Here is a 9,084-nt window from a genome sequence, read left to right on the forward strand (position 1 = left end):
CATGAGGGGTACCTTGTGTTAAGAAAAGGGAGCATACAAGACTATATGATTTTGTAGGGATAATGTTCTGAAGCATTGATATTTTGAAAGACATGATTGTTAGTTGGGATGCCCTAAGTATTATTTTTTATGTCAAATGATAGACTATTGCTTTGAATCACTCGTGTCTTAATATTCATGCCATGATTAGATACATGATCAACATTATGTTAGGTAGCATTGCACATCAAAAAATATCTTTTTTATCAGTTCATTTGACATAGCCACTACCAGAAACCCTAATCAATTCGGTCTCGCCGATGGGATCTCGGTCTCACCGAGATAGGCTTGCAAACTCCCTGTTGTCTATTGCAATATTTTCGGTCTCACCGAGAAGATGTAATCGGTCACACCGAGTTTGCCTAACCAACTCTCTGTTTTTCTTATTACCAAATCGGTCCCATCAACTTTGTCTAATCGGTCAAACCGAGATGAGGTTCTACCATAACCCTTGCACATCGGTCCCACCAAAATGCCTAACGGTCACATTATGAACTAAATCGGTCCGGCCGAGTTTTATGATTCGGTCCCACCGAGTTTGGTAAATTGTGTGTAACGGCTAGATTTTGTGTGGAGGCTATATATACCCCTCCACCCACTCCTCATTCGTGAAGGAAGCCATCAGAACATGCCTACACTTCCAGCATTCATTTTCTGAGAGAGAACCACCTACTCATGTATTGAGGCCAAGATATTCCAATCCAACCTTATGAATCTTGATCTCTAGACTTCCCTAAGTTGCTTTCCACTCAAGTCATCTTTCCACCAAATCCAATCCTATGAGAGAGAGTTGAGTGTTGGGGAGACTATCATTTGAAGCACAAGAGCAAGGAGTTCATCAACAACACACCATCCATTACCTTTTGGCGAGTGGTGTCTCCTAGATTGGTTAGGTGTCACTTGGGAGCCTCCGCCAAGATTGTGGAGTTGAACCAAGGAGTTTGAACGGGCAAGGAGATCGCCTACTTCGTGAAGATCTACCCTAGGGAGGCAAGTCCTTCGTGGGCGATGGCCATGGTGGGATAGACAAGGTTGCTTCTTCGTGGACCCTTCGTGGGTGGAGCCCTCCGTGGACTCGCGCAACCGTTACCCTTCGTGGTTGAAGTCTCCATCAACGTGGATGTACGATAGCACCACCTATCAGAACCACGCCAAAAATCTCCATGTCTCCAATTGCGTTTGCACACTCCAATCTCATCCCTTTACTTTGTTGCAAGTTGCATGCTTTACTTTCCGCTGCCCGTATACTCTTTGCATGCTTGCTTGATATGTATTGTGAATGGTTAAACGTGTGCTTAAACTCCACCTCAACTTGAAAAACTGCCAACTTTGTGAGTTGAGGGTCTATTCACCCCCCTCTAGACACCTCTTCTCGATACTTTCAGTTGGTATCAGAGCTTTGGTCTCCATTGCTTTGGTTTAAACACCACTAGTGGACCTATTGCGCCAAATGGCGCAGAGGCACGCTAAATCCATGTGCGCGATGAAAAAAAATATCCATGGTTTAATCCCCTTGAATAGGAAACATGGTGGATTGTTGTCTACAATGATATATATATATATGTATACACATTTCAATTTGATAGTACAAAATACATGCTACCATGTTTGCAGAGACCCATTTGAAATCATGTTCGTAGATGGCATAGATACCCACTAACACCATGTGTTCTTTGAAAAAAAAATCCATGTATCAATGGACTTGTTCATGGGCAAGCATGTATGACAACTTAAACATCAGAAGCAAGTATGGTGAACAAAATTACCCGTGCACCAAATAAAAGGGGGAGAAGTGAACATGAGGCTATGAGATGATCCCCAAGTTTCAACTTAGATGTCTGTTTCTATTACATGAGATCTCCGTAAGCTATATATATGCTACCAACTATAGAAAACAAGTACTTATTATGTTGAAAAAATCAGTCCAGCCATTCGTGTATAAGAATTTTTTAAAGACCATCAGGCAAGACACTTGCACTGCTGTACAATGGTATCAGGTTTCAGCCAAGGGGCTAGATCTAACTGCTGCAGGAGGGGACAACACAGAGGCCATTTCCTTGCATCACGAATAAATGGGCCAAGGAGACACAAGCAGCCCAGAGGCCACACTGGTATCAAAAAATAAGACGGTTAGCAGAGGGAATAAAACTTCAAAAAGGAAACAAAAAATGGGCAATCCAAAAAGAGAAAAACGACTGCATGTTACAAAGCAGTATTATCACACATAGAAGAGCAAACAATAACTGATCCCGCGGAGAGCAAGCAATAACTGAACAATATACACACATATAATAAGGTAGGGTTCACTTCATAATATAGGGGAGTTTTAGTTTTATCTTGCGTTGACACAGCCACTCGAGCAGTCAAAGACTCTAGTTTTATAGCATGCTTAATAAGAAGCATTTAGTTACAGGAAAGCATTCATGAACCCACACCAGGTCGAGCTCCAAAAAACTCTCGCCGAGGCACTCCACCAGAACCATCCCCAGGAAGCACAAGCTCCACCCAGCAAGGACAGAGCCATCTTCTGCAACCTCACACAGGTGCAAAAGGGATGGCAAAGCGCACTCGGCCACCATAGCCTCCAAAATAGGAATAACAACCCAAAAAAACGCACACATCCTGCTGGCATGCAAGAACGAAATATATAATAAAGTACACGACACCCAGCCATGTCCGGAACAAACGATTAGGAGTCTATAGAACATGAAAGCACACACAGAAAGTAGAGCAGCAAGACAGGAAGAGATCAAAACAACAAACCTTGACGCGACCCAACGAGCAGAATGAAGACGCGACGATGAGCTAAACGGAGATTCTGCACCAAATCAGCAAGATGGAACAACCTGTAAAATAGAAAGGGAAATAATCAGAACAGAACAACGGCATGCAAATGCAACTATATAGGAACTATAAAAAAATAAACCAATTGTACCGAAAGATAAAAGATCACACGCCATCGTCAAATAACCAGTCCATAAAGATCATTAGTACTACATAAGAGATCAGAAGACAGGAGAAAGCAACGAGCACTGAAAGCACACTGTGCTGCAATGGTATTCCAAAATAGGCGCAACGATGGAAACAAAAGCATCAGCATCATCATATCCTCATACAAGCCGCAGTAACTAACACCGCGAACCATGCACAACTAACGCAAGATGAAAACACACGACAACATTCATCGAGCAATCCTCGCGCATTTCATCAAACACCTAACAGTCATGCACCCATAGAGAAGCAGAGAAAGCGCGCACTAACCTGGACAGCAAGGACAGAACAAGCCACACTCCTACGAAGGAGCCAACGCAAAATCCAAGGAAGCTGCGCACGAAGGGAGCAAATGGAAATAGACCAGCTCAGCAAATCGTAGAAACAACAAACAACGGCAGGAAAGAACCGGAGGAGCAGAATAGAAAGAACCTCAACCGACAGCACCAATGGAGGAACGGGTGGCCATGGTGCAGAGCCGGAGGATAGGGCGTTCGAACAAAACGGAGCGAGGCGACGAAGAGAGCATGCAGCGAGTGGGTGAAGCGAGCGTGCACAGAATGAGAAGCAGGAGAAGAAGAAATGGAGGAAATTGAGGAGAAAAGGAGGCCCTTGCCCACCGCAACGGCACACCAAACTCACACAGAGCAGCATTGGAACCCACGAAGCAAACACCAACACGCGGCATGCGTGGGGCCAGAGCCCACCGTCAGCAAGAGCGGCGAACATGCATAGGGCACGCAGCTGCCTGGCCATGGCAGGCGTACGCGACGCGGCAGCGGCCCCACGAAGTGACACACGCACATCCACCGCGCCCCAGTCGTGCGTCGGGTACATCAGCATGGCACCCAGCAAGCCACGCAGGCGAGTCACAGACCAGTGGGCCCATCCCGGTGTGGTGCCCACAGTCAGCAGCATGGCCGCAACAAACATGCGGACGAGCAAACCCAATCGAGCACCAACCCAAACAGAGAAACCACCTACTCGAACAAAGGGCGCAGAGATGGGCGACGGGTCAAAGCGAACACAGGGAAAATAAAAAGTTGATTCCCACTGACGAGCGGGGTCAAGGGAAGCGGGACCCAAGAGGCAACGGCTAAGTGATCCACCGGACAGTGAGGAACACGCCAGTGAATGGTAACAAGCGACCCGCAGGAAAAAAACAGTTTGACCAGTATCACGAAGCGACGCGGCATGGCGATGGCGGCTGCTCCATACGCGCGCCACGGTTAGCAGAATCCCATACTTGAGCCAGGGTCAGCAGAATCACGAGCCGATCCAGACGCGGGAGGCCGCTCGCACACAAAAAACCACAGCCACGATACTGACACGCGGGACCAAGGAGAAAGCAGGCCCACCTATAGCGGGTGAGCGGGAACCACAAACGGGGCAACCGGGAAACACGCAACGCCCACAACGCATGCCCGCCCGTGACGATCGTGCATGCGTGCGGTAGGATCGGTCGCCCAACACCCAAAAAAGGCTCACCCAGCCACTCCGATGAGAGGCCGAGCCCACAGATCATGGGCTGCATGAACTCACCCCACGGTCAAAACAAGAACAGCCGAAGATCCAACGTCAACCAACAAAGAAAACTTCTATTTGACCAACATCCAACGACCAAAATTGAAGCAAATCGAGAGACAGCCGTGGAGACGAGTTGGCTAGCCTCATTATATGTTAAAATTGGAGGAAGATGGATGAGTCTATGTTGGGGAGTCTTAGACATAGAGTGTCTATACTTAATGGAGAGTACTTTCATGAGTGGAAAAATGAGATGCTTGAGATTTTCAATAAATGTCATTTAAGCAAGTACATTACCACCCCTTGTGATCGCCCTGTTGATCCCTTGCATCCTACCCATGAGGAGGATCTTGACATGATTCACAATCTTAGAACTATCAATCTTATCATTAGAGGATTGCCTAGAAAATTGATTGGTCACTTGCCTACTCTTGATTGTGCTTATACTATATGGAGATATCTTGAGGAAAGATTTCCAAACTATTCCTTGCAAAATCTAGATGAGATTCTTCATAAGTCTATTGCCTTGCACAAAATGAGTACTAGTGATCCTAAGTTTGATGTTTGTCTATTTGAGCTTCGTGACCTTATGCATGCCAAAGGAGATGTTGGAATCATTAGCAATATTATCGCCGAAGCCATTAGATTTCATAAAGATGATTATTGTCATGATCATTTATCTAATGAATCACCCTCTCTAGGAATTGATCCACCACATGACGATGTTGAACATGGATACTATGATGAGTATGAGGATAGTGACTATGATCTTGATGATGCAATGAGACACTTTGGTCTTATGGCAAATCTTCGCGGCTACATGGTAGGAGGAAAGGAATGGGTCCTTGATAGTGGATGTACCAATCACATGACCGGAGATAAAGACATGTTTCATGAGCTTGCTGAAAACGACGGCCTTCAAAAGTATGTCACTTTTGGTGATAACTCAAAGGGTAAGGTGGTTGGCCTCGGTAAGGTGGCCATCTCACATGATAGCTCCATACAAAATGTTATGCTCGTTGAATCGCTTGGCTATAATCTGCTTTCTGTATCTAGACTAGCTGACTTTGGTTTCAATGTCCTATTTACTAAAGTGGATTGCCAAGTGTTTCGTAGAGATAATCATAAAATGGTCTTTACCGGCATACGTAGAGGTGATCTATACATTGTTGATTTCACTAAAAAAAGGCTCAACCTAGAACTTTCTTAATAGCTAAATCTTTCAAAGGCTGGTTGTGGCATAGACGATTAGGTCATGTGGGCACGAGAAACCTTGACAAGCTTATTAAAGGTGATCATATCATTGGTGTTAAAGATGTCATATTTGATAAGGATAGACTTTGCAGCGCTTGCCAAGCAGGAAAACAGGTTGGAGGAAGCCACCCCGTGAAGAACATCATGACCACGAGAAGACCGCTCGAGCTACTTCACATGGATCTCTTTGGTCCCAAACGCCTACAAAAGTCTCAGTGGAAACTCATTTGGTCTAGTTATAGTTGATGATCTTTCAAGATTTACGTGGGTGTTCTTTCTCGATGATAAATCGTAGGTCCAATTGATCTTCAAGAACTTTGTTAGGAAGGCCCAAAATCAATTTGAAGTGAAGATCAAGAAGGTTCGCAGCGACAACGAAATGGAGTTCAAGAACGCCAATGTGGACACCTTTCTTGACGAAGAAGGGGTCTCACATGAGTTCTTGGCTACGTACACACCTCAACAAAATGGAGTTGTTGAGAGGAAGAACCGGACGCTCATCGAAATGGCAAGAACGATGCTCGATGAATACAAGACGTCAAAACACTTTGGGGCGGAAGCGGTTGAGACAGCTTGTCATGCAACAAATCACGTGTATCTTCACAAGCTACTCGGCAAGACATCATACGAGCTCCTCACCGGTAACAAACCCCAAGTTGGATACTTTCGAGTATTCAGCTCAAAGTGCTACATTCTTGATAAGCATCGCCATTCTAAATTTGCTCCCAAATCTCACGAAGGTTTCCTACTTGGTTATGGCTCAAACTCTCACACTTATCGTGTCTACAACAATTTCACCCAAAAGGTTGAAGAGATGGTAGATGTGAAGTTTAATGAATCTAACGGCTCGCAAGTAGAGCAATTGCCAATTGATGTAGGTGACAAAGACCCTTCGGAAGCAATCCAAGACTTGTCTATTGGCAAGATTCATCCAATAGAGGTGAAGGAGAGTACCTCGTCTGTCCAAGTTGAAGCTTCTACCTCACGACAAGCTGAACTAAGAGTTGATATGGAAGCATCCACAAGTGGGACACACCAAGATGAAGAAAACAAGAAGTGCACCAAGATGAACCTCATCAACCTCCTTCTCCACCACGACAAGAGAATGACAACGTCAACAATGAAGAAGTCCAAGAAGAAGAACGAGATGATGAAGAAGATGTTCCACCCCAACCAAAACAAAAGCTCTCACGATTTTGAGCGAGAGTCACCAAAGACCATCCCATTAAGCAAATCTACAATCATATCCAAACTGGGAGAATCACTTGCTCTAAATCTCGTTTGGCTAATTTTTGTGAACATAATTCATTCATCTCTAGCATTGAACCCATGAAGGTTGAAGAAGCATTGGAAGACCCGGATTGGATAAATGTTATGCATGAAGAGCTGCACAACTTTGAGAGAAACCAAGTGTGGACATTGGTCGAAAAGCCCGGCAACAACCACAACATCATTGGTACCAAATGGGTGTTTCACAACAATCAAGATGAGGATGGACAAGTGGTTCGCAACAAAGCACATCTCGTCGCCCAAGGCTACACTCAAGTCGAAGGTATGGACTATGGTGAGACATATGCCCCCGTTGCTAGACTTGAGTCCATTCGCATCTTACTTGCCTATGCTAATCACCATGATATCACATTATATCAAATGGACATTAAAAGTGCCTTTCTAAATGGTGAAATTGAGGAGGAAGTTTACGTTAAACAACCTCCCGGCTTTGTTAATCCTAAGAAACCCAATCATGTTTACAAACTTTACAAAGCCCGTTATGGTCTTAAACAAGCTCCTAGAGCGTGGTATAAATGCTTGACCAAGTTCCTTATTGGAAAAGGCTTTGAGATTAGAAAAATTGATTCTACTCTTTTCACTAAAAGGGTTAATGGAGAATTATTTGTGTGCCAAATTTATGTTGATGATATTATATTTGGATCAACTAACCCTCATTTTAGTGAGAAGTTTGGAAAGCTTGTGTCGGAGAAGTTTGAGATGTCTATGATGAGTGAACTCAAGTTCTTTCTTGGTTTGCAAATCAAGCAAACTAAGGAAGGTACCTTTTTCTCTCAAACGAAGTACACCAAGGACTTGTTCATGAAGTTCAATATGCAAGAGTGCAAAGGTATGAGTACACCCATGCCTACTAGTGGACATCTTGACTTGACTAAAGATGGTGAACCTGTTGATCAAAAAGTTTACCGCTCTATGATTGGTTCATTATTATATCTATGTGCCTCTTGTCCCGATATCATGCTAAGTGTGTGCATGTGTGCTCGATATCAAGCAACCCCCAAAGAATGTCATCTTAAGGCTGTGAAAAGGATAGTGAGATACTTAATACATACACCAAATTTTGGCATTTGGTATCCTAAGAGGTATTATTTTGATCTTGTTGGCTACTCCGATTCTGACTATGCCAGTGACAAGGTTGATAGAAAGTCCACTTCAGGAACTTGTCAATTTCTTGGTAGATCTCTTGTGTCTTGGTCCTCCAAGAAACAAAACTCGGTATCCTTATCCACCGCCGAAGCGGAATACATTGCCGCTGGTTCATGTTGTGCTCAATTACTTTGGATGACCCAGACTCTTAAATATTATGGGATATATGTGAAACATGTTCCATTGCTTTGTGACAATGAAAGTGCTATTAAGATTGCTCACAATCCCATGAAACATTCTCGAGCTAAGCATATTGAAGTTCGTTATCATTTAATTCGAGATCATGTTGCTAAGGGTGATATCAACCTTAAGCATGTTCGTACCAACAAGCAATTGGCGGATATATTCACTAAACCACTTGATGAGAAAGTGTTTTGCAGGTTGAGAGGAGAATTGAACATCATTGATGCTTCAAACTTGGAGTAGGAACTCCATTTGGATACATGCAAGACATGAGCCTATGACTAATCCTTGATATTTCTCTTATAATGATAATCACATATCTTGGATATATTTGCACCCTTGCATGTCATCTAACCCACTCACATCTTCAAACTTGTAGATACTTGGATGGATCTAAATCTATGAGATTGTAACTCACTCACATCTTGAGCAGTCTCTACATCACCAAGTCTCTACATTTTGGTGGTTGAAGACAAGGAAGCATGAAACCCTTCAAAAATATCCTTTGACAAATTCCTATATCAAATTTCATGATTGTCATTTTGGATACACAAGTGCTATTCCTTGCAAAACTAATTCATGTAGGTAGATGAACTTCAATTACAAGTGGTGCTCCCAATGAACTACATCAACCTTGAGCATCCCACACAAGTTCAA

At 43.7% G+C, this 9,084-nt stretch overlaps 1 long non-coding RNA gene across 1 annotated transcript; it reads right to left on the minus strand.

The window, feature by feature from the left end:
• Positions 1-1,823: 1,823 nt before the first annotated feature.
• Positions 1,824-3,669, minus strand: LOC123116013 (uncharacterized). Its single transcript, XR_006456887.1, has 4 exons — positions 3,463-3,669; positions 3,301-3,363; positions 2,803-2,885; positions 1,824-2,147 (listed from the first exon to the last, which is right to left on the minus strand). It is a non-coding gene; the product is annotated as an uncharacterized lncRNA (long non-coding RNA).
• Between the last annotated feature and the right edge of the window lie 5,415 nt (positions 3,670-9,084).

The sequence above is a fragment of the Triticum aestivum genome, chromosome 5B (genome assembly GCF_018294505.1).
Source record: "Triticum aestivum cultivar Chinese Spring chromosome 5B, IWGSC CS RefSeq v2.1, whole genome shotgun sequence".
Taxonomy (NCBI): domain Eukaryota; kingdom Viridiplantae; phylum Streptophyta; class Magnoliopsida; order Poales; family Poaceae; genus Triticum; species Triticum aestivum.